The sequence below is a fragment of the Crinia signifera genome, chromosome 19 (assembly GCF_055691185.1).
Source record: "Crinia signifera chromosome 19, ASM5569118v1, whole genome shotgun sequence".
Lineage (NCBI taxonomy): Eukaryota > Metazoa > Chordata > Amphibia > Anura > Myobatrachidae > Crinia > Crinia signifera.
In genome coordinates, this window is record NC_139226.1 from 11,452,248 (window position 1) to 11,475,785 (window position 23,538).

At 44.8% G+C, this 23,538-nt stretch overlaps 1 long non-coding RNA gene across 1 annotated transcript; it reads right to left on the minus strand.

The window, feature by feature from the left end:
- Nucleotides 1-1,327: 1,327 nt before the first annotated feature.
- On the minus strand, nucleotides 1,328-23,070 carry LOC146041681 (uncharacterized). The gene is made up of 5 exons (XR_014463542.1): nucleotides 22,293-23,070; nucleotides 20,326-20,358; nucleotides 20,014-20,088; nucleotides 18,724-18,767; nucleotides 1,328-2,907 (listed from the first exon to the last, which is right to left on the minus strand). It is a non-coding gene; the product is annotated as an uncharacterized LOC146041681 (long non-coding RNA).
- Nucleotides 23,071-23,538: the final 468 nt, after the last annotated feature.

Genomic DNA, 23,538 nt, shown 5'->3' on the forward strand with positions numbered 1-23,538 from the left:
TGTCCCTTATTTACATTACGCTACGCATAGTGCCCCTGATTCATATTACTGCACATCGCAGTGTCCCTTATTCACATTACACTACGTATAGTGCCCCTGATTCATATTACTGCACATCGCAGTGTCCCTTATTCACATTACACTATGCATAGTGCCCCTGATTCATATTACTGTACATCGCAGTGTCCCTTATTTACATTACGCTACGCATAGTGCCCCTGATTCATATTACTGCACATCGCAGTGTCCCTTATTCACATTGCACTACGCATAGTGCCCCGATTCATATTACTGCACATCGCAGTGTCCCTTATTCACATTACACTATGCGTAGTGCCCCTGATTCATATTAATGCACATCGCAGTGTCCCTTATTTACATTACACTATGCGTAGTGCCCCTGATTCATATTACTGCACATCGCAGTATCCCTTATTTACATTACACTACGCATAGTGCCCCTGATTCATATTACTGCACATCGCAGTGTCCCTTATTTACATTACACTTTGCATAGTGCCCCTGATTCATATTACTGCACATCGCAGTGTCCCTTATTTACATTATACTACGCATGGTGCCCCTGATTCATATTACTGCACATCGCATTGTCCCTTATTCACATTACACTACTCATAGTGCCCCTGATTCATATTACTGCACATAGCAGTGTCCCTTATTCACATTACACTACGCATAGTGCTCCTGATTCATATTACTGCACATTGCAGTGTCCCTTATTCACATTACACTACGCATAGTGCCCCTGATTCATATTACTGCACATCGCAGTGTCCCTTATTTACATTACACTACGCATGGTGCCCCTGATTCATATTACTGCACATCGCAGTGTCCCTTATTTACATTACACTATGCATGGTGCCCCTGATTCATATTACAGCACATCGCAGTGTCCCTTATTTACATTACGATAGAGCACAGGTTCTCAAAGTCGGTCCTCAGGACCCCACACAGTGCATGTTTTTCAGGTCTCCTCACATGGCGCTGTTCTGATTTATTGACACAGAACAGAATGATACACAACAACATACATGGATATTAATTAGTGTTAATTACACGGAACAGGTGTTACTTACCATTGGATTAACTTGAATCCCTGTTATCTACAAATTTGTGTACCACTATTTACGTTATCCAAAATCAATTCTATAACGATAACCTCTTTTCTGCACAAATGAATGTCGCACCGCCGCGTTCTCATTAAATAAACCCTGAGCAGACATCTGGATACTAGCTAGATACAAAGTACTGACAGACAAAATAACATATTCTTTTCTTCTTTATAATGCTACTGTTTATCTGATACATTGTTACACTTTATGAAGAAACTCAATTGGCCGTCTACATTGCCTCATATCATTCAGCAGGGAGTCATAGAGATCTTTATCTCATTCAGAACAACACCCTCCAATATTGTGTACATATTTGTATATATTATATGTGTGTGAGTGTTAGTACGCATATTTTAACAGAAAGTATTAAAAGCCAAGGGGCCCATTTATCAAACTATATTTGCGGCTAAATCGACGAAAACGCATGTTTTAGGGGTTTAGCCGCACATATTAAGTATCTCCTAAATGTATCAAAGGGGGACCGCAGCAGGAATCTCCGATCCCTGCTGCGATCCCCCCTGCACCGCCGCTGGCCGCATCCCCCATAGGTTTCTATGGGGGATGCGAAGCTGCCTGATGTATTAACATCGGGCAGCCCGGCATCGCAGCCCTGCGCCATCGCCATTCTGATATGGCGATAGCCCATTGTAGCCTATGGCTACACTTCGCACTGCCCGAGAAGGGCAGTGCGGTCAGAGAGGTCGGCGGGGGTCAGCGCATAACCGCGCATGCGCTGACCTCCCGGCTTCCGGGTTAGGGCTTCGCAGGGACGGGCTCCTATCGCCCTTAAAAATTATACATTGCCCCGATATGATCGCATTTTACAATACGATCCTGGGCAGTAATATTCCGCCCAGATCGCATTGTAAAATGCGATCTTGATAAATGACCCCTAAGTCTTAAGTAAAAGGAACTATACAGGGTTTTTTCCCCATTCATTCACTGACATTAGTTATTCCAATTTGTGTATAGTCCTACAGTACCCATCAACAATTCTCATATCATTAACGTAACAATTTAATTTTCATGAGTGCCCCAACAAAATACAGAACAGATTGAGCCACCAATATCCCTGCAGAGCATTGGCACAGTGGCATTTCTCGCTGCGGGCGTTCACCGATACAGTATATGTCCATAGAAGCACTTTGTGTTTTGTGTGTGATGTACTGGAATCGTTCCTCCCCACGCCCAGATCCCGTTTCATATAATCCTCCGGCAGGGGCATTTCCTTCCTCAGCCTTTCTCTGAGCGCATTTATTCTGTACAATATCCCGGTGTCTATTACACAGCGCAGAACATAATACATTTCAGCAATTAACTCCAGATTACGGCCGAGATTCAGTAAAGCAAAAAAAAAGCAAGAGTCTAGAACAAACCACGTTGCCATGCAATTGAAGCAAATATATTTAACTTGTTTCTGTGTAGGGTAAATACTGGCTGCTTTTGCATGTAGCCCACCGACATTAGATAGCTTTCTTTTTACACTGCAATTTAGATTTCAGCAGGAACACACCCCACCCAAATCTAACTCTCTCTGCACATGTTACATCTGCCCCACCTGCATCTGTAAACATTTATTCAGTAACCATTGTCCTTATTTCGAGTACAACTGATATTAGTGTCCGCCTGTCCTCACGTTCCCACCCTGAGACACTCTCTGTTCACCAGATGTGCCAGGTATATAGAGTCTTGTTGTGGTCATACACGGCTGGACTAGGATAGTCAGATGTTCCGAGACAGAGCAGGTACGTTCTCATGCGTCAATTCTGGCCTGTGAAGGAGAACAAACAAGAGAGTCTGTAGGTATAATGCACATTATTATACTCATTGTACAGCTGGTATGTTACGGGCTGATTTACTAAGGCTGGCTGATGATGATGCAGCAGCCAATCACCTCCTAAATGTCATTTTTAAAACCCAGCCTGTCACTGACAGTTAGGAGCTGCATTATCACCTTTGAATTTATCGCTTCACCAGGTTTATACATCTGCCCCCCCAATACTGTGATAACTAAGGTCTAATGTGACCATTGGTATATGTAATGTATTTTCCAGGTTTTACACCTCTCCCTAAATGTACCATGATATTACACATATATTCAGTCGGCTTCTTCTCCTCTTCTGTGGATGAGGACGGTCCCTAATCTGTAACGTGCCCGCGGTGACATTTTCCTGCCTCCCTAAGTGATTCCCAAACTGGCATAAAGCAAATCTTGGCCTGACTCGGACACGATATTCGGTCGACAGTGAGTACATTGACACCTACAAATGGTCGACATAATCTAGGTCGAAGGTCGTTGCAAGCAAAAGGTTGACACACGTATTCCCCCCCCCCCCCTTTTTTTTCCTGGCTTATTCATACGTTATCATCCCAGTGGCCGTGGAGGGGGAATATAATAGTGTACTGAGCGCAGCGAGGAACCACGCCCAAAGCATTGCGAGTGCAGCGAGCCGTGCGAGGGGACGCGGTACACTTATACGGCATTCATGTCAACATATGTTGACAGACACAAAAAACGGAGGAAAATGTGTGTCGACCTTTGCTTGTGTCGACCTGCCCATGTCAACCTAGAGTATGTCGACCATTTTTAGGTGTCGACCTGCTCACTGTCGACCATTAGTGGTCGACCTAGTGATTGTTGACCTAGACATTGTCTTCCATTTATCTCAGAACCCTGGGACACTGGCCCTTGATGTTGGGAATGTGCGTGTGGCCCTGATGGGGAGCAGAGTGCGGTACACAATGACCACGCAGGTACTGCAGACTGAGCAGGCTCCGTAGTTTATCTGTCGCAGTGGATGTGCAGCCGTACTCACTGTTACAGGCATCTGGTTCTGGATGGAGCGGAGCCTGTAATAGAACAGGGGTGCTGACGGACCCCCAGCTGGTGGCTGTACTTCCTGTACGAGTAGCAGCGCAGGGTTCTGGAGTAGCGGATCTAGCGGGTAATGCTGACGTTTTCTGGGGATAAGAGGATGTCCGCATTTCTACAGATGCTCATACATAGGGGAAAGATGCCTCAGATACTCTATTGGTGGCCATCTTGGTTAGAGAAGGAAGTATCCCTTGAGGAGCCATTTAACTTGAGTCTGCACAGTAGCGCACTCCACTACTAGCCCTTTTGGTATGTCAGCTCTTAAGAGCCCTACATACAGAGAGATCTCTGCCAGAGATTTGTAATGGGAGATTTCAAATCCGTCACAGAAAGTGACGTAAAAAACTGCACTTCATCACAAAAATAATGTTATATGGTATAGACAGTAATTCCCTAAATAAACGTATAAATAAATAAAATAAATTTCCCCCTCACCCCAAACAAATAATCATTGGTGGCTAGTGGCATAGAAAAAATATATAAAAAAAAAAATCTTTGAGTGGTCCTGGCTCCCAAAATACGGGGGGGGGACCAAAATTAATATGGGTCCCCCATATTTTGAGGACCAGCACCGGGCTCCACTAACATGGGGTGCAATGCCATAGCCAGGGGACACGCTTGATGGGGTCCCGTGGCCAAAGCATTACCCACCCTAACAAGTCAGCCCAGGTTGGGAGTTTTTGGCAGGTGGCGACCCCCCCCCCCCCCCCAAATAAAGGTGTCCCCCCTCTCCAGGGCACCCCAGGCCTGGGCTGAAGCCCGGGGCTATCCCCTGCACCCCTGGGCGGTGGGTGCAGGGTTGATTGCTTGGTTCAACAGTAATATTGTCCTTTACAGTGGGACTACAGATCCCAGCAAGCCTGCCCCACATGCTGGTACTTGGGAACCACAGGTACCAGCATGCGGGGCATTAAAGGCCGCCGGTACCTATAGCCCCCCTGTAAAGGAAATATTAAAATAAAACACACAAACACAGGTTTTAAAATATTTTATTACACTGGTTCTTCTTTCTTCACCCAGGGGGGCTCAGGGGTGGCGGCGGTCTGCGGCGGGTCTGTGGCGTCCGCAGTCGCTCGGTCACACATGCGGGAGACGAGTAGGAGCTTTCTGAGCAACTGCTATGAATTGTTTGGCGGGTCTGTTCCGGATCTTGGGCAGATTCAGAACGGCGGCGGCACGCATGTAAATCGCTGTGTGGGCTATACACACAGCGATTTACATGCGTTTTTAGGCAATGCCTGAATATCGTGCTGTATGTGGGGCCCTTTAGGCACAGCTCCTACGAAAGCAGAGATTGAGTATGGAGGCAGCTGATAAAAATTTTCGTGGCGTCACTATTAGTGGCGGATCCAGAGGTGTGGGGGGGGGGGCTGCAGCACAGTACAAACTTCAAATATGGGAGCCAAACCCACTTCCACCAGCTGTCATTCTACACTGACTCTCTGGCAGTGGGAGTGGCTCCCGTATTTAAATGTTTAACTGTCCTGCAGCCCCCCCTCTGGCCGCCACAGGTCCCTACGTACAGTATGTTGTGGGGTATGCTCTCAATTTATTGCTTTGTTCCTTTTAAATGACGTACAGTATTGTAACACATTGTAAACAGCAGGTAGCAGCAATCCATTGTCTCTTACTGATTCCAAGGTGCTGAATCTACTGTTTTACTGAAACATAAAATGATCTGTTTTCTATGGGAAGAACTGTATCACAGCTGTTTACTGTTTGGCCTTCGTATCATGAAAGTAGGGACACGTCCGTTCCCACATGTTATGTTATGGTTATTATGTCTGGAGGACTCAGCTCTGACCTTCAAGATCCTGATATCGCAGTATATAATACAGCTGAACACAACCACAGCGGGCGCATCATAGTGATCCTACTAGGGGTGACGGGATCATTACTGGGCATCTTTCTGTGGTGTTGGAGGATAACCTTATGTCAGAGTTAGCAAAGATTATCTAGCAGTCGAATCTTAAGGTGCCCACACACTAGAAAGATGTATGATCTTAAGATGTGCGCATAAATAACCTTCAAATCTTTTTTCCGTCCTGGACAAAAGATTTCAGGCAAGCGCACGTCTTTACCCAAGATTTTTTCTCAAGATCCCATGTGCGTTCCTATGGATCTTTTGCTAAATCTTCTGATCTTTCATGCAACACGTAATTATTACCGATTATCGGTAAACATCGGACGATAGATTGGAAATCGACCAATCGGCAAACAAATCGTTCTAGTGTGTTTGGGCACCTTTAATAAAGGTGCATACACACTGTACAAGTTTTCTGACCATTGGATAATTTTCAAAAAGAGCCTATAAACTGTAGGTAGATCTTTCGTCTTTAGTCGGTCGTCAATATCTTTGGTCAACATCTTTCGTCCAGGACACTGGGCTCAAGGGAAATGTCTTTCAACAAAATTGGTCAAAAAAAATTGTACAGTGTGTATGCACCTGTCAAATAGCAAGGAAATCTCACCGTGTTTACACACCACTATAGGTGCCCACACACTAGAACGATTTTTTGGCCGATTGTCCAATGTTTACCGATAATCGGTCGAAAATCGGCCGATATCGGTCCGATGCACTCTCCCGTGGATCTTTTGCTAAATCTTCTGGTCTTACGTGCTGCATGAAAGATCAGAAGATTTAACAAAAGATCCATAGAAACGTACACGGGATCTTATGTATTATCTGGGCTCCCATGTTAAATGCACCCCATTTTTTCATACCCCTACTATCCAACTGCGCATGGAGTTGATTTTATATAGTGTGGCGAGCGCAGAGAGCCACCGTGCCCGAAGCGTGGCGAGGGGACGCAGTCTCATAAGAAAAACAGGAGCCCAGATATTACATAAGTACCGAAAAATCTTTGGTAAAGACGTGCGCTTGCCTGAAATCTTTAGTCCAGGACAGGCAAAAGATTTTAATGATAATTTATGCGCACATCTTATGATCGCAGATCTTTCTAGTGTGTGGGCACCTATAAATGAGTCTGGCCGCTTCGCTGGTAGTCCAGTTGGACAATGGCCACATTGATGGTCCCATCTGTGTACTGGTATTGGCGGAACAATACTTCTGCCGTCCCTGGTGGCTGATAGCCGTGTTGATTTGCTGGTTGTTCGATGTAATAAGGCAGCAGATCATACGGCCGCAGACAGCATACACTGCGGTGCAGGGATAGACCTCTATGTTTCCCGACCCACAAACTAATATAGTCATAATAATAATTAAAAGCAAAGACTATTGAAAACAATATTACTGTACTGTGGCAATATTTACACCATCCCGGAATACATTAATATTTTTAGATTTTTAAACAAGACGGCATTAAGGGTCAGGATCAATGTTCCCTCTAATTTTACGAAGGCTGTGTGCGGCAAAAGATTTTGGCTGTGCAACTTTTGTGCGTAACTTATATATAAATGGAAAATGATGTTCAGCATTTGTGTTAACTTTACTTCAAACTGATATTAACCCCTTCCCGACATTTGACGTACATTTACGTCATGGTCGGGAAGTACTTCCCGACACATGGCGTAAATGTACGTCATGACTTCAAACTGTCACTGCGTCTAGAGACGCAGTGACAGAGGGACGATGTCTGCTGTCCCTGACAGCAGACATGTCCCTGCATGCCCAGGGGGGGCTGCGATGCCTCCCCCCCGTCGGCGATCGCTGTGATTGGCTGTTCAGTGTGAACAGCCATTCACAGCGTTTTCTGTGTCACCGGCGAATAACGTTCGCCGGTGACACGGGATCGGAGGTGATTGGTGCTGTAAAGTACAGCACCAATCACCGCGGGGTGTAAGGGTGACACTGGTGTCACCCCACCTCACCCCGCCCGCCCCCAAAGGCCGTGATTGGTCCGTCGGACCGACGGACCAATCACAGCCAAGGAGGGGGATTTAAACTAACGGTGACTGCACTGCAGACGCCATTCCGGTCTGGAATTGCGTGCAGTGCGGTCACCGTGCCCAGCTGCCGCCATATACTGACCAGAACCTTGCTATATACTTACCTGATCACTGCCTGGATCTTGCTTCTTCTTGTGACATCCTGTGCTGTGTTGTGCTGTGTTGTGCTGCAGCGAGTTATTAGATAGAGAGATAGAGAGAGAGAGATAGAGAGAGATAGAGAGGCCTAGTGACAGAGAGTGCTATATTTTGTGCTGCTGCAGTGTAATAGAGTTATAGATAGAGAGATAGAGAGAGATAGAGAGAGAGAGATAGAGAGATAGTGACAGATTGTGCTATATATTTTTTATATAACTGACTGCTGCCCCCCCTTTTGTGCTGATCAGTATAAATTAACTGATCAGCAACTTTTTGGGGGCGCAGGTTTTTTTTTTATATATATATATACCTGTCAGTGCTGCTGCTGCAGTGTCATAGAGTGATAGATAGTGAGAGATAGAGAGATAGAGAGATAGAGAGAGAGAGTGATAGAGACTGCTATATTTTGTGTGCTGCCCCCCTTTTGTGCACCCCCAGCAACTTTTTGGGGGTGCAGGGGTTATTTTTCATATATATAACTGTCAGTGCTGCTGCTGCAGTGTCATAGAGTGATAGATAGTGAGAGATAGAGAGATAGAGAGAGATAGTGACAGAGAGTGATAGAGAGTGCTAAATTTTGTGTCTGCTGCCCCCGCCTTTTGTGCTGATCACTATATCTGAGGTGATCAGCAACTTTTTGGGGGTGCAGAGGTTTTTTTTTTTATATATATACCTGTCAGTTGCTGCCAGTTGCACTGTCAGTTGCACCAAAGGTTGTGCACCTGCTGCCCCTCACTGGTAATCAGTGTCGCATCACTGATCACCTTTTTTTTTTTTGTGGGTGCTGTGGGGTCTTTTTTTAATTTTTTTTTTTACACACACTGTGATTTTGTGGGTGTCCTGTGGCCACTGTGCGCTGATCAGTGACGTACATCACTGATCAGCTTTTTCGGCACAGGGTTGATCTATTTTTTTTTTTTTTTTGATCAAATTCCTGTTGCCTTTGAGCGCTGTTCAGTGACGGACGTTACTGACCAACATCTGTGCTCAATTTTTGGCGCAGGACCTTGTTTTTTTTCTTTTAACCCCTTCAATTTTTTATTTTTTTTAACCCCTTCAATTTTTTTTTTTTGTATAAAGTATTTTTTTTTTCTGCACTACATACACACTACACACTACATACCCCCCGGGTTGAAATAAAGTTTGTACCCCCCCCCCCACACTATACACGTGTTGAAACATTTCACTACCAGTAACACAAAAATAAAAATGGCATCCCAAATGTCATCCCAAATGTCATCCCAGTCATCCAGAAGAATGTATTCAGCGGAGGAGGCATATGCCATGCTTGCCTCTGACTCTGACACAGCCAGTGAGGCAAGCGGGGAATTTGAAGGATTCGTCTTAAGCTCCTCTTCCTCCTCTGGTGATGAGGGACCCCCTCAAAGACGCCCCCGTAGAGCAGCTGAGACCCCCCCCCCCCCAATAATTGATCTCGTATGGACCCCACCACCAGACAATTTTGAGCCCCAGGTTCCTGAGTTTTTGGCCATGCCAGGAATCCAATTTGATTCCACAGGTCTCAGAGAAATTGACTTTTTCAAATTATTTTTCTCTGATGATTTTATAAATTTAATGGTGGACCAAACTAATTTATATGCCCAGCAGTTTATTGCTCAAAACCCCACGTCATCATTTGCTAGGTGGACCCCTGTAGATGCAGTAGAGATGATGACGTTTTGGGGTCTGGTGTTTCATATGGGCATAGTAAAAAAGCCAGAAATTAGGCAATATTGGAGTACAGATGTTCTGTACAGCACCCCACTTTACCGTATGGCCATGCCCCGGGCTCGATTTGAGACGATCCTTAAATTTTTGCATTACAACGATAATGCACAGTGCCTACCCAGAGATGATCCCACCTTTGACCGGCTATTCAAAGTCAGGCCAGTCATTGATCATTTCAGTGCCAAATTTGAAGAGATGTACATCCCAGATAAATTCATTTGCATAGACGAGTCCCTTATACATTTTAAAGGAAGGGTTAAATTCCGCCAGTACCTTCCCAGTAAGAGGGCAAGGTATGGCATAAAAATGTATAAGCTGTGTGAAAGCACCTCAGGGTACACCCACAGGTTTAGGGTATATGAAGGGAAGGATTCAAGAATTGAACCGCCAGAATGCCCCCCCTCCCTCGTAGGTGTTAGTGGAAAAATTGTCTGGGATTTAGTGCACCCCTTCCTGGATAAAGGTTATCACCTCTATGTGGATAACTTTTACACCAGCATCCCCCTGTTTAAGGCCCTTGGTTCAAGAGGTACAGCAGCTTGCGGTACTGTGCGCAAGAACCAAAGAGGCCTCCCAAAAACGCACATTGCCCAAGTAATGAGAAGGGGTGAAAGCAGGGGAATATGCACCGAAAATATGTTGTTGGTCAAATATAAGGACAAGAGGGATGTCCTTATACTGACAACAATTCACGGAGACAGTACCACCTCCGTCCCTGTACGAGGTACCAGTACCCACACCTCAAAACCTAATTGTATCCTGGATTACAATAGGTACATGGGCGGAGTGGATCTTTCAGATCAGGTACTAAAGCCGTACAGTGCCCTGCGGAAAACAAAAATCTGGTACAAGAAGCTGGCCGTGTATATCATCCAGATGGCACTGTATAACGCTTACGTGCTATTCCGTTCTACCAGCCAGAGGGGGACATTTATGCACTTTCAAGAGGAAGTCATAAAGGGCCTAATATTTGGGAACCAGCAGGCAGAGGGCCCCAGTACTTCTAGTACTGGCCCCCGTATTGTACCAGGGCAGCATTTTCCTGATGAAATCCCCTCCACTGGAAAAAAGGGCAGGACACAAAAAAGGTGCAAAGTTTGCTATAAAAAGGGAATAAGAAAGCAAACTATTTTCCAGTGTGACACTTGCCCCGACAAACCCGGCCTATGTATAAAGGAGTGTTTTAAAATATACCACACATCTATGGATTTTTAGGTTCATCATTTCACCGTGCTTCGGGGGTCTTGCTAATGCCACATAGCACCCACCATTCATTCCACCAGAATCTGAGCCGCAAAATCCAAAAATCACTCCTTCCCTTCTGAGTCCTGCCATGCACCCAACTGGTATTTTTTGGTCACATGTGAGGCATTGCCGTACTCGGGAGAAATTGGGGCACAGATTTTGGGGTGCTTTTTCTCCTTCATACCTTATGAAAATGAAAAATTTTGAGCCAGAACTGCATTTTTGTGTAAAAAAAATTTAATTTTTCATTTTCACTGCCCAGTTGTATCAAAATTGGTGAAACCCCTGGGGGTTTGAAATGTACACTATACCCCTAGATGAATTCCCTGAGGGGTGTAGTTTGCAAAATGGGGTCACTTGTGGGGGGGTTCCACTGTATTGGTGCTTCGGGGGTCTTGCTAATGCGACATAGCACCCACCAAAATTCCACCAGAATCTGAGCTGCAAAATACAAATATCACTCCTTCCCTTCTGAGTCCTGCCATTTTTTGGTCACACATGAAGCATTGCCGTACTCGGGAGAAATTGGGGCACAGATTTTGGGGTACTTTTTCTCCTTCATACCTTCTGAAAATGAAAAATTTTGAGCCAGAACTGCATTTTTGTGTAAAAAATTTAATTTTTCATTTTCACTGCCCAGTTGTATCAAAATTGGTGAAACCCCTGGGGGTTTGAAATGTACACTATACCCCTAGATGAATTCCCTGAGGGGTGTAGTTTGCAAAATGGGGTCACTTGTGGGGGGTTTCCACTGTATTGGTGCTTCGGGGGTCTTGCTAATGCGACATAGCACCCACCAAAATTCCACCAGAATCTGTGCTGCAAAATCCAAATATCACTCCTTCCCTTCTGAGTCCTGCCATGCACCCAACTGGTATTTTTTGGTCACATGTGAGGCATTGCCATACTCGGGAGAAATTGGGGCACAGATTTTGGGGTGCTTTGTCTCCTTCATTCCTTGTGAAAATGAAAAATTTTGAGCCAGAACTGCATTTTTGTGTAAAAAATTAAATTTTTCATTTGCACAGCCCAGTTGTATCAAAATTGGTGAAACCCCTGGGGGTTTGAAATGTACACTATAGCCCTAGATGAATTCCCTGAGGGGTGTAGTTTGCAAAATGGGGTCACTTGTGGGGGGGTTCCACTGTATTGGTGCTTCGGGGGTCTTGCTAATGCGACATAGCACCCACCAACATTCCACCAGAATCTGAGCTGCAAAATCCAAAAATCACTCCTTCCCTTCTGAGTCCTGCCATGCACCCAACTGGTATTTTTTGGTCACATGTGAGGCATTGCCGTACTCGGGAGAAATTGGGGCACAGATTTTGGGGTGCTTTTTCTCCTTCATACCTTATGAAAATGAAAAATTTTGAGCCAGAACTGCATTTTTGTGTAAAAAAATGTAATTTTTCATTTTCACTGCCCAGTTGTATCAAAATTGGTGAAACCCCTGGGGGTTTGAAATGTACACTATACCCCTAGATGAATTCCCTGAGGGGTGTAGTTTGCAAAATGGGGTCACTTGTGGGGGGGTTCCACTGTATTGGTGCTTCGGGGGTCTTGCTAATGCGACATAGCACCCACCAACATTCCACCAGAATCTGAGCTGCAAAATCCAAAAATCACTCCTTCCCTTCTGAGTCCTGCCATGCACCCAACTGGTATTTTTTGGTCACATGTGAGGCATTGCCGTACTCGGGAGAAATTGGGGCACAGATTTTGGGGTGCTTTTTCTCCTTCATTCCTTGTTAAAATGACAAATTTGGAGCCAGAACTGCATTTTTGTGTAAAAAAATGTAATTTTTCATTTTCACTGCCCAGTTGTATCAAAATTGGTGAAACCCCTGGGGGTTTGAAATGTACACTATACCCCTAGATGAATTCCCTGAGGGGTGTAGTTTGCAAAATGGGGTCACTTGTGGGGGGGTTCCACTGTATTGGTGCTTTGGGGGTCTTGCTAATGCGACATAGCACCCACCAACATTCCACCACCAAAAATCACTCCTTCCCTTCTGAGTCCTGCCATGCACCCAACTGGTATTTTTTGGTCACATATGAGGCATTGCCATACTCGGGAGAAATTGGCGCACAGATTTTGGGGTGCTTTTTCTCCTTCATACCTTATGAAAATGAAAAATTTTGAGCCAGAACTGCATTTTTGTGTAAAAAAATGTAATTTTTCATTTTCACTGCCCAGTTGTATCAAAATTGGTGAAACCCCTGGGGGTTTGAAATGTACACTATACCCCTAGATGAATTCCCTGAGGGGTGTAGTTTGCAAAATGGGGTCACTTGTGGGAGGGGTTCCACTGTATTGGTGCTTTGGGGGTCTTGCTAATGCGACATAGCACCCACCAACATTCCACCAGAATCTGTGCTGCAAAATCCAAATATCACTCCTTCCCTTCTGAGTCCTGCCATGCACCCAACTGGTATTTTTTGGTCACATGTGAGGCATTGCCATACTCGGGAGAAATTGGGGCACAGATTTTGGGGTGCTTTTTCTCCTTCATACCTTATGAAAATGAAAAATTTTGAGCCAGAACTGCATTTTTGTGTAAAAAAATGTAATTTTTCATTTTCACAGCCCAGTTGTATCAAAATTGGTGAAACCCCTGGGGGTTTGAAATGTACACTATACCCCTAGATGAATTCCCTGAGGGGTGTAGTTTGCAAAATGGGGTCACTTGTGGGGGGGTTCCACTGTATTGGTGCTTTGGGGGTCTTGCTAATGCGACATAGCACCCACCAACATTCCACCAGAATCTGTGCTGCAAAATCCAAATATCACTCCTTCCCTTCTGAGTCCTGCCATGCACCCAACTGGTATTTTTTGGTCACATGTGAGGTATTGCCATACTCGGGAGAAATTGGGGCACAGATTTTGGGGTGCTTTTTCTCCTTCATTCCTTGTTAAAATGACAAATTTGGAGCCAGAACTGCATTTTTGTGTAAAAAAATGTAATTTTTCATTTTCACTGCCCAGTTGTATCAAAATTGGTGAAACCCCTGGGGGTTTGAAATGTACACTATACCCCTAGATGAATTCCCTGAGGGGTGTAGTTTGCAAAATGGGGTCACTTGTGGGGGGGTTCCACTGTATTGGTGCTTTGGGGGTCTTGCTAATGCGACATAGCACCCACCAACATTCCACCACCAAAAATCACTCCTTCCCTTCTGAGTCCTGCCATGCACCCAACTGGTATTTTTTGGTCACATATGAGGCATTGCCATACTCGGGAGAAATTGGGGCACAGATTTTAGGGTGCTTTTTCTCCTTCATACCTTATGAAAATGAAAAATTTTGAGCCAGAACTGCATTTTTGTGTAAAAAAATGTAATTTTTCATTTTCACTGCCCAGTTGTATCAAAATTGGTGAAACCCCTGGGGGTTTGAAATGTACACTATACCCCTAGATGAATTCCCTGAGGGGTGTAGTTTGCAAAATGGGGTCACTTGTGGGGGGGTTCCACTGTATTGGTGCTTTGGGGGTCTTGCTAATGCGACATAGCACCCACCAACATTCCACCAGAATCTGTGCTGCAAAATCCAAATATCACTCCTTCCCTTCTGAGTCCTGCCATGTACCCAACTGGTATTTTTTGGTCACATGTGAGGCATTGCCATACTCGGGAGAAATTGGGGCACAGATTTTGGGGTGCTTTTTCTCCTTCATACCTTATGAAAATGAAAAATTTTGAGCCAGAACTGCATTTTTGTGTAAAAAAATGTAATTTTTCATTTTCACAGCCCAGTTGTATCAAAATTGGTGAAACCCCTGGGGGTTTGAAATGTACACTATACCCCTAGATGAATTCCCTGAGGGGTGTAGTTTGCAAAATGGGGTCACTTGTGGGGGGGTTCCACTGTATTGGTGCTTCGGGGGTCTTGCTAATGCGACATAGCACCCACCAACATTCCACCAGAATCTGAGCTGCAAAATCCAAAAATCACTCCTTCCCTTCTGAGTCCTGCCATGCACCCAACTGGTATTTTTTGGTCACATGTGAGGCATTGCCGTACTCGGGAGAAATTGGGGCACAGATTTTGGGGTGCTTTTTCTCCTTCATTCCTTGATAAAATGACAAATTTGGAGCCAGAACTGCATTTTTGTGTAAAAAAATGTAATTTTTCATTTTCACTGCCCAGTTGTATCAAAATTGGTGAAACCCCTGGGGGTTTGAAATGTACACTATACCCCTAGATGAATTCCCTGAGGGGTGTAGTTTGCAAAATGGGGTCACTTGTGGGGGGGTTCCACTGTATTGGTGCTTTGGGGGTCTTGCTAATGCGACATAGCACCCACCAACATTCCACCACCAAAAATCACTCCTTCCCTTCTGAGTCCTGCCATGCACCCAACTGGTATTTTTTGGTCACATATGAGGCATTGCCATACTCGGGAGAAATTGGCGCACAGATTTTGGGGTGCTTTTTCTCCTTCATACCTTATGAAAATGAAAAATTTTGAGCCAGAACTGCATTTTTGTGTAAAAAAATGTAATTTTTCATTTTCACTGCCCAGTTGTATCAAAATTGGTGAAACCCCTGGGGGTTTGAAATGTACACTATACCCCTAGATGAATTCCCTGAGGGGTGTAGTTTGCAAAATGGGGTCACTTGTGGGAGGGGTTCCACTGTATTGGTGCTTTGGGGGTCTTGCTAATGCGACATAGCACCCACCAACATTCCACCAGAATCTGTGCTGCAAAATCCAAATATCACTCCTTCCCTTCTGAGTCCTGCCATGCACCCAACTGGTATTTTTTGGTCACATGTGAGGCATTGCCATACTCGGGAGAAATTGGGGCACAGATTTTGGGGTGCTTTTTCTCCTTCATACCTTATGAAAATGAAAAATTTTGAGCCAGAACTGCATTTTTGTGTAAAAAAATGTAATTTTTCATTTTCACAGCCCAGTTGTATCAAAATTGGTGAAACCCCTGGGGGTTTGAAATGTACACTATACCCCTAGATGAATTCCCTGAGGGGTGTAGTTTGCAAAATGGGGTCACTTGTGGGGGGGTTCCACTGTATTGGTGCTTTGGGGGTCTTGCTAATGCGACATAGCACCCACCAACATTCCACCAGAATCTGTGCTGCAAAATCCAAATATCACTCCTTCCCTTCTGAGTCCTGCCATGCACCCAACTGGTATTTTTTGGTCACATGTGAGGTATTGCCATACTCGGGAGAAATTGGGGCACAGATTTTGGGGTGCTTTTTCTCCTTCATTCCTTGTTAAAATGACAAATTTGGAGCCAGAACTGCATTTTTGTGTAAAAAAATGTAATTTTTCATTTTCACTGCCCAGTTGTATCAAAATTGGTGAAACCCCTGGGGGTTTGAAATGTACACTATACCCCTAGATGAATTCCCTGAGGGGTGTAGTTTGCAAAATGGGGTCACTTGTGGGGGGGTTCCACTGTATTGGTGCTTTGGGGGTCTTGCTAATGCGACATAGCACCCACCAACATTCCACCACCAAAAATCACTCCTTCCCTTCTGAGTCCTGCCATGCACCCAACTGGTATTTTTTGGTCACATATGAGGCATTGCCATACTCGGGAGAAATTGGGGCACAGATTTTAGGGTGCTTTTTCTCCTTCATACCTTATGAAAATGAAAAATTTTGAGCCAGAACTGCATTTTTGTGTAAAAAAATGTAATTTTTCATTTTCACTGCCCAGTTGTATCAAAATTGGTGAAACCCCTGGGGGTTTGAAATGTACACTATACCCCTAGATGAATTCCCTGAGGGGTGTAGTTTGCAAAATGGGGTCACTTGTGGGGGGGTTCCACTGTATTGGTGCTTTGGGGGTCTTGCTAATGCGACATAGCACCCACCAACATTCCACCAGAATCTGTGCTGCAAAATCCAAATATCACTCCTTCCCTTCTGAGTCCTGCCATGTACCCAACTGGTATTTTTTGGTCACATGTGAGGCATTGCCATACTCGGGAGAAATTGGGGCACAGATTTTGGGGTGCTTTTTCTCCTTCATACCTTATGAAAATGAAAAATTTTGAGCCAGAACTGCATTTTTGTGTAAAAAAATGTAATTTTTCATTTTCACAGCCCAGTTGTATCAAAATTGGTGAAACCCCTGGGGGTTTGAAATGTACACTATACCCCTAGATGAATTCCCTGAGGGGTGTAGTTTGCAAAATGGGGTCACTTGTGGGGGGGTTCCACTGTATTGGTGCTTTGGGGGTCTTGCTAATGCGACATAGCACCCACCAACATTCCACCAGAATCTGTGCTGCAAAATCCAAATATCACTCCTTCCCTTCTGAGTCCTGCCATGCACCCAACTGGTATTTTTTGGTCACATGTGAGGCATTGCCATACTCGGGAGAAATTGGGGCACAGATTTTGGGGTGCTTTGTCACCTTCATTCCTTGTGAAAATGAAAAATTTTGAGCCAGAACTGCATTTTTGTGTAAAAAATTTAATTTTTCATTTTCACTGCCCAGTTGTACCACAATTGGTGAAACCCCTGGGGGTTTGAAATGTACACTATACCCCTAGATGAATTCCTTGAGGGGTGTAGTTTGCAAAATGGGGTCACTTGTGGGGGGGTTCCTAACTTTTAGCATCTTATGGTGCCTAGAAACCTACATGGTGCCTAAAAAATTATCTCATAAAAAGGAGGCTCCAAAATCAAGTAGGTGCTCCTTCTATTATGAAGCCTGTGGTTTGGTCAACGTGCACACTAGGGCCACATATAGGATATTTATGAAAACAAAAGAATTGGGGGAATCAATTTTTAGTCACATTTCTCTAGTAAAATGTACTGTGTTCCTTAGAAAAATGTATTAAAATTGCAAATCTGCAAAAAAATTTTTTTTTTGAAATTTCACCTACACTTTGTTTTAATTCCTGTGAAACACCTAAAGGGTTAACAAACTTCCAAAATGCTGTTTTGAATACTGTGAGGGGTGCAGTTTTTGAAATGGCATCATTTATGGGGGTGTCTCACATACAAGTCCCTCAAAGTCACATCAGAACTGAACTGGTCCCTAAAAAAATCAGTGTTTGAAATTTTCTTGAAAATTTGAGAATTTGCTATTCATATTGTAAGCCTCCTAGTGTCCAAAAAAATTAAAAGGAAGTTGAAATAATGATGGAAACATAAAGTAGACATATGGTCTATGTTAGTTATTAACTATTTTGAGTGGTATGATTATTTGTCTCACAAGCAGAAAATTTAACATTTTGCAAATTGCTAAATTTTCCATTTTTTTACGACATTTTGGTATTTTTCACAAAAAAACACAGACTGTATCGACCCAAATTTACCACTAATTTGAAGTACAATGTGTCACGAAAAAACAATCTCAAAATCACTGGGATAAGTAAAAGCAAAAAAAAGTTATCCCCACTTAAGTGAAACATGTCAGATTTGAAAAAAAGGGCTCTGTCAGGAAGGCAAAAACTGGCTCTGTCAGGAAGGGGTTAAACATTTAAACATTCAAAACACAGCACACAATGTAGTTTATGGGTGAAACACACATTAATTGAGTCCACAACTGCAAAAAGGGACCACTGCTGCTTTGTGCGCTCTGTTGTAATGTCTGTGCGCACACTCAGCGAGTTGTGTGCGCGCGCACGCGCGCACAGCTTAGAGGGAACACTGGTCAGGATAGACGCAAAGGACGCCGCGCTGATATAAAAGGGTCTCGCTCACCTCGGGTTCAGCACTGCGCCTTTTCTTAAACAGATTCAAATCAGCTGAAAGAAAACAAATGTGTATTCAGTATATCTATATAATAAATCCAATGGAAACTTTGGGCAGCAAATGCCGTATGACTCTTACAAATATTAATTAGGGATGTGCACCGGCCACTTTTTGGGTTTTGGGTTCTGATTACCTTGAGGTTTTGGGTTCTAATGGGTTTTGGCAAAACACCTCCTAAACGTTTTGTGTTTGGATTCTTTGGGTTTTGGGTTCTGATTTTTTTTTTTTTTAAAGCATAAAAACTGCTAAAATCGCAGAATTTGGGTTTTTTTTTTGCTCCTACGCTATATTTACCTCAATAACATTTATGTACACTCATTTCCAGTCTATTCTGAACACCTCACACCTCACAATATTGTTTTTAGGGCAAAAGGTTGCACCGAGGTAGCTGGATAACTATGCTACGGCAGGTAGATACGGCAGTACTAGGCACCAGGCAGGTAGATAAGTCAGTACTAGGCACCAGGCAGGTAGATAAGTCAGTACTAGGCACCAGACAGGTAGATCCGGCAGTACTAGGCACCAGACAGGTAGATACGGCAGAACTAGGCACCAGACAGGTAGATACGGCAGTACTAGGCACCAGACAGGTAGATACGGCAGTACTAGGCACCAGACAGGTAGATACGGCAGTACTAGGCACCAGGCAGGTAGATACGGCAGTACTAGGCACCAGACAAGTAGATACGGCAGTACTAGGCACTAGGTCAGGTAGATACGGCAGTACTAGGCACCAGACAGGTAGATACAGCAGTACTAGGCACCAGACAGGTAGATACGGCAGTACTAGGCACCAGACAGGTAGATACGGCAGTACTAGGCACCAGACAGGTACATGCAGCAGTACTAGGCACCAGACGGTAGATACGACAGTACAATACTTGTTGACCTTCAGTGGATGTTGACCTAAATAGGATCGACCCAATGACCACATCCCGTTACCCATAACAACCAATCAGACTCTACATTTATATAGCACCTTCTAGACATTTAAAGCTAGAATCTGATTGGTTGCTCTGGGAAACATCTCCCCTTCTATAAACCCGCACCTTAGTAAATATGTCCCTTTGTATCTACAACAAGATGTCTAAAAAATGATCCAAATGTTCCGTAAATAACAACAAGGCCTTACTCTATATATATGGTATTGGTTCATCCCAGGCACCTTATGGTTCATTTGTGGACACTTTCCTTGAGGGTCCGTATATATAACAATGGATGGAAGAGACGTCTACTCACTGAGCAGCACCGCAATCCCTATTATCAGCAGAGATCCAGCGAAGATCAAGCCCCCGATACGAAGAGTCTTGTAATCTGGAAGGAGACGGTGGAGAGCTAAGGGGGAGATGTACTAGTAGGTCGTGGAGAAAGAAAAAGCTCCAACCAATAAGCCCCTAACTGCCACACCAATCACTGTGAACAATGGCAGTTATGGGCTGTTTGGTTGGTACTTCCCATAAACTGTAAGTTCCAATGGGGGTAAGGACTGTACAGTGCTGTGCATTTGATGCCACTATATAAATAGTATATATAACAATACAAATAACTCACCATAATTAAAGCGATTGTATTCTTCAGCCCGTCCTGCAGAGGGCAGCAAAGAGTGAGAGAAGAACACATCATCATCATCATCAATGGATTAAATAACAATCGCTGGCAATACTTTATTTTACAGGTTAAAAAGAATTACCTCAGCCCCGTAAGTGTATACTATAAACCCTACGTACAAAGGATAAACTCGTGAAAAATAAAAAATAAAACTACTGGATCTTAAATGATTGTTTCGGCAACTCTGGGGATATCGCTTTGATGCGAAGTGTCCAAATTCACCTCACATGTAGGTGGATGTGTCAGATGAAAATTACCAGTGGGGGGTGGGGGGGGGGGGTGTCATTCAGCACAGTTCAAAATTCTGATAGTGGAATGACACCGACTTGCAATAAGTCAGTTTAGAATGGCAGTTGGTGGCAAATGGTGGGTGTCCCCTATTTGACGTTTGGACTGAGCAACAGCCCCCTCCTGAAGCCTCCACTGCAGTGGCGGAACTACCGAGGGTGCAGCTGCTATGGGGCCCGGCAGCTAGGGGGCCCCATGGAGAGCAAGCAAACCCCTGCACCTTCTGTAGTTTTATTATTTTGTTGGAGAAACGCTGGCCGCCTGCTTCACCACTTCTCCGCCACCACTTGTGCACTTCTGTGCACAAGGAGACAGGCAGGGGGTGAGGCCATGAAGAAGGAGCCAAGGGGGAGGCGCCATGCAGTAGGGGCGGATCGTTTGAATGAGTTGGGCGGGGAGTGTGGGATGTAGCGCCGTTTGGGAGAAGCCTAGCGAGGGGTGGCAGCCCTGTGCAGAAGGAGCCAGGTGTGGCTTGGGAGGTGGCGCAGTGCGGATGCAGCTGTGCGGGGGTGCCGTGTGGGAGAAGCTGGGCGGGGAAAGAAGCAGGAGTCCTGCTTGAAAGCTGGTCCATCCACCCACGCTGCCAGCCAAGTGCCTGCCTGGGTCCTGCTGGTGAAATGTACTACTGTACATAATAAGTTTCAAATGTTTTATTTACTTTTTTAAATGTGTTGAATCTGTCTTATACAAATGTAATGTTTGCTGCGATGCGGCATGCTGTGCCGGGCTGTGACTATTTGCAGGCGGTGATGGGTGACCGTTCCATTAGAGATTAATGGAGCGATCACCAGTTACAAATAGTCACAGGCCGGCGAGGCATGCAGCATCGCAGCAAACATAAACATGGCTACTTTGTCCTGCAGACCCCACAGCAGCTTGGGGGAGCCAGTGGGGTCTGCGGGAAACGTCTCTGGTCGGAAGTTGTTGCACCAGCTGCAGACACATGGGGCTCGCTGTGCCGAGAGTGTCCGCCCAACATTTGTTTTTAAGTTCCGGCTCCGGTGTTCTTACAGCATATTGTGTAAGGGACATTACAGTGTGTTGTATAATGTGTAAGGGGCATTGCGGTGTATCGAATAATGTGTAAGGGGCATTGCGGTGTGTTGTATAATGTGTAAGGGGCATTGCGGTGTATCGGATAATGTGTAAGGGGCATTGCGGTGTGTGGCATAATGTGACAGGGGCATTACGGTGTGTTGTATAATGTGTATAGGGTATTGCAGTTTGTCGCATAATGTGAAAGTCGCATTACGGTGTGTCGCATATTGTGTGAGAGGCATTTTGGTGTGTCACATATTATATAAGGGGAATTATGGTGTAGCATATTGTGTAAGGGGCATGATGGCGTGTGGCATATTGTGTAAGGGGCATTACTGTGTGTCACATAATGTGTAGTGGGCATTGCCGGGGAGGCCCCATTATAAATTTTGCTATGGGGCCCACAAAGTTCTAGTTACGCCCCTGCACCACCGTTCACCCCCTGTGGCTGGGAAGCACAGGTACCTATACATAAAGGTGTATGGAACAGTGGTCCTTTGAAATTAATTTTTTTATACTTTATTTTTTTTTTCATTTATTGGGACAGAATTACAATTAGCCCATTATTTCCTCATGTTACCAACCTGCAGCCAGGACGGCACCGAGAATCAGGAGCCAGAACAGGACATTCTGAAACAGAACATATTAGGTAAGATACTCGGTTCAGCTAAGTTGCTCGTGTCACAGTCAATAAGACGGCATCCTTACATCGTCAACATGTTCTATTTAATAAGTCTTTCTAGTACTGTGGCCTATGTATTTATTAAGCTGATTATAGTCTCCTTACTGGGCTTCCCTAATACAGACGCTCACAACTACAATCCATACTGAATACAGCTGAGAGACTAATCTTCCTCGCCAGACGTCCATCGTCTGTGTATCCGCTATGTCAGTCCCTCCATTGGATACCTGTATTCTACCATATTCCATATAACATAAACCAAACTACCCCAATGTTCATCTCTTATCCCATAATATCTCCCAACCCGACCGCTCCGGTAGATTTACTCCTCCAAGTCTTATGCTGCCTATACACTTGTGAGATATTGCATACAATCATTCGATTTTGACCACATCTGATTTTTAACCACATGCGATAGCTCAAATGCAATCCACTGGTGGGGGGAGGAGGGGACACATTCGGAGGCGTGGGGTTTGGGATGAGGGGGCCAGAGGGACCGCTGGCAGCGTGGAAGAGGGCACAGCGGGGGAGCGGGAGGACACAGCTACGTGCATCATCCAGCAGATACTCACATGTGCTGAGTGAGTGCTGGTATCCTCCTGCACTGCACGCTGTCTCAGCCTCAGTCCCCGCCCAGGTCAGGTCTCGGATCAGCGGGCGGTGGTGGCGGAAGAATTGTTTAAAACACTGGGCTGCCCTCTGATTGGCTGAGAGTCAGTCAGGGGGCAGCCCAGTGTTTTAAACAATTTGCACCAGATGCGATCATATGCGATGGGACATCACATGGCTTTAGAATCTAGTGATGGGGAACCTTTGGCCCTCCAGCTGTTGTTGGACTACACATCCCAGCATGCCCTGCTACAGTTTTGCTATTTGGCCAGGCTAAAACTGTTGCAGGGCATGCTGAGATGTGTAGTACAACAACAGCTGGAGGGCTGAAGGATACCTATCCCTGCTTTAGAATCTAGGGAGTGAAGACGTTCATGTCCCCTCTGAAGGTACAAGCTGGCTGTCCGCCGCACACACACAGTATGACAGAAAAGCACCAGGAGATATTTTGGGGGCAATTTGCAATAATATAATGGGATTCATAGCAACAATGCAGATTGTGCACTGAATAATACAATTATTATATTGTGGCATCAGAA